General features: G+C 36.1%; 1 long non-coding RNA gene across 2 annotated transcripts; it reads left to right on the forward strand.

Annotated features, from left to right (window-relative positions):
• Positions 1-249: 249 nt before the first annotated feature.
• Positions 250-2,110, forward strand: LOC110925662. Of its 2 annotated transcripts, none has more exons than XR_002584648.2 (3): positions 250-472; positions 840-1,713; positions 1,846-2,110. It is a non-coding gene; the product is annotated as an uncharacterized LOC110925662 (long non-coding RNA). The 2 variants fall into 2 exon arrangements; XR_002584647.2 differs by lacking the exon at positions 250-472 and adding an exon at positions 479-680 and having other exon boundaries at positions 1,846-2,109.
• Positions 2,111-3,425: the final 1,315 nt, after the last annotated feature.

Here is a 3,425-nt window from a genome sequence, read left to right on the forward strand (position 1 = left end):
CGACTTGGTCTCAAAATACCCAAATCTATACTTTCTATAAAAGGAGAAATCCCAATGACATAAGAAAAACTGATGTGTCAGCTAGAGAGATTGTCCAACAAGGCTTTTCTTATGTCATTTTTACATCATAAATCTTAATATTAAAAGACTTTAAATTTCAAAACTGGCCACAATCACCTTTTCAAAGGTCTGCCCACAACAAATGGGCAAACCTCTGCCCTCATGCGTAATTGAAAGCACTGGCCCACCCTCTAATTTCAAAGCTCTGCCCTCATTCGTAATTAAAACCACTGATTTTCATTTAAAATTCAAAAAACCTCTGCTCACATTCAAAATTCAAAATTTTGGCTCCAGATTCAAAATTTAAACAATATAGATATATAACATACTCTCTTCTTCAATCAATTACTCTCTCTTTATATTCATTCACCACTTTCTCTCTCTAAAAACTTCTCTACGCTTTTGTCACCAGGTACATTTCTCAAATTAATCATCATCACTCTCAAAAATCCTAATTTTTTGTTTGATTCGAGCTAAATATTAACTCTGAGTAAGCCTAACAATTGAGACATCGACATTTGCGACATTTGTTCATGAGCAGTAATATGTAGAAACTAGATCGATTGTGAGTTTATTATGTGAACCGAAAGATGAAGGTTGAGTTGAGGATATCAATGGAGGTTAGGGTTTTACTTATATTGCTTTCGGCTACAGCCCTTAACAAGTTCTGTCTTTTAATTTAATTATGAGTCGTTTAATTTAGTTATCAAATCTCTATGTTCATATGTTGGTTTTGTATCAGTTATATAAGTATTAACTTTGCATTACCTTATTACCAGTACCGCCCAACCTGCAAACCCTCACTCGCTTGCTGCCTCAAAATCCCTCGCTCGCTTGCTGCCTCAAAACCCCTCGCTCGCTTGCTGCCTCAAAACCCCAGATCCAACGTCCCCGATTCACACTCCTGCCGGCGGCAATCAACTTCCACCGGTTGCTTTATCCTACTTTTGTTTTGTGAAAGCTTCCTTCTTATTACTGCAATTATTAGTTTAGTTCACAGTTTGATGATTTCGAATTTTATTCAAGCTTCCTTTCCAATTTTTATAGCAGGTGTTTGAATTTTGCTTTTGTTAGATTTAGGGTTCATTTGGACCGCCTACCAATTAGGTAAAATTGAATCGGTTGACTTTACAACACTGATCTGAATAATGAAATGTTTAAGAATGAATCACCATTTGTAAGTGACTATTGAAGAAGTCAGTATGTATGATTTAAAAATTGAGTAAAGATCACACACAGATTCAAGTCTTTCCAAGCTGAATTATGTGTCATTTTGTTTGCAGAAATGTCCTTCTTGACGACCCAATTTTTCGGTGACATAAACACTTAGGTTGCATTCCCACTTATGGACGACAACTTTTCATTTTCAGGTCTGAAGTAAATACACACCTTATCAAATATTCACACGACGAAACACTTTCTTTATACACTGAATCAATTTGGGAAATGACAGAATTATTCAGCCATACCGCTTCCAGACAGTTATCACAAATGTTTTTTGCAGTACTCTTCTAACCGATCGATCTTCTGGTGCAGGTTTGTTTAGCTTTGTGAATACCCAATCTGATTCGGAAATAGCAAATACGTCAAAGGAGTGTGCTGTTGAACTAATTGACATGCGTGTCACAATTGGAATGAAGAATTGAAATACCTGTATGTTGCAGTTCAAAATAAATAAAAATGTGTATGTAGGAATTTATATTCTTTTGTTAATATTTAATCGTTGATATTAATATTTTGACTGTTGAACTAATTGACATTAATATCCTATTATTTTCCTGATAGATTCACACAGTTGGGTCGAAAAACGGTGATCGTGCACCAGCTACTCACAAGGGTTACCAGTATTTATCATTGTGGATACTGAGAGAGGAATGCAAGATGGACAAGTAAGCCATTTTAATGTTGCTTCGTGTAATTGCATAGCATCTGGTTTCATTTACTTTCTGTGAACCCATTTCATTAACATCCAAGATGTTGACCACCAAGAGTTCTTCAGTGGTTATAGTGAAGTCAACCCAGCAGCGAAGATAGATTCAGACAGCTGTTGCATGCGGAGATGAACATCGTAGCATTGACATTTCATTGGAGGTAACTGCAGTCGGTTTGGATGGTCAAAAGCAAAAATGTCCTATACAATTGTTTAATATGTATTTAGATCATATGTGAAATGCTTCTCAATGGGTGATTTTTAACCAGGTAAAATCATAAATGGGTATGCCCGATATCTTGTGAGGAAGATGCTTGTAATAATACTCGAGGGAGCTCCAGTCAGTTGCCTCAAAAGCAATGTACAGGTACTTATTGTCTTTGTTATGCTTTTGAATACACTATGTACGACTGCAGTTCCAAAAAATGCAAATATTCGAAACTGAAATTTAAAGTTGAGTTATCGGAAGCGTTATCGTGTGTTGAATTGTGTAATTCGAGCTCGAAGAAGTTAACTCATAAAGTCGATGGAGCGTTGAGATATTCATATGATGATGATGAACTTTCAGTTTCAGTTGTTGTTAGTGCAATCGAAAAGTCAGAAGTTACAATGAGATCCGAGTGTTCAGTTTTCCAGAAAGAGGTTATAAATCGAAGAGATAGCCATAATAGTGCAGATGGTAATTTATAAGTTTAGCTTTTGCAGACTGCTCAGTTTCGTAAGAGAAATCAAACGTTGACATTGACGAGGAGTTGGAATTATCTGAAGCATCTTGTGAGGAAGATGCTTGTAATAATACTCGAAGGAGCTCCAGTCAGTTGCCTCAAAAGCAATCTATAGGTACTTATTGTCTTTGTTATGCTTTCGAATACACTGTGTATGACTGCAGTTCCAGAAATGCAAATATTCGAAACTGAAATTTAAAGTTGAGTTATCGGAAGCGTCATTGTGTGTTGAATTGTGTAATTCGAGCTCGAAGAAGTTAACTTGAAGCTGAAGAGGTTGAAAATGTAACACCCCGTGTTTCGAAAGTCAAAGTCAAAGTAAAGATTGAAGTCAAAGGGAGAAAAGATTGCTAATTATGATCTGCCTCCCCCTGCTCAATTCCTGTTTTGACTTCTTTGACTCGTTGATAATCTATTTTATGCTTTACGTTAGTTGTATTATGTGGAGTATCTTATTAATAATCGAGGTTTATTCGATGTTTATCGCGTGTTTTATCGCTTATCGCAATCGCACTCGCAACCTAAATTACGCATTCTGGATATTGTTTTATGTGTGTGTGCCTTGTGTGTTACTTGTGCATGTTTATTTATGTTTATGTTGTGGTGATTAATCGAAACACAATCGAAACTCAATCGCAACCGAATCGCAAACGCTAAACGCAAGTCAATTAAGGATGAATGTATGTTGATATAGTAGTTGGGATTAAAAA

This window comes from Helianthus annuus, chromosome 17, assembly GCF_002127325.2.
Source record: "Helianthus annuus cultivar XRQ/B chromosome 17, HanXRQr2.0-SUNRISE, whole genome shotgun sequence".
Lineage (NCBI taxonomy): Eukaryota > Viridiplantae > Streptophyta > Magnoliopsida > Asterales > Asteraceae > Helianthus > Helianthus annuus.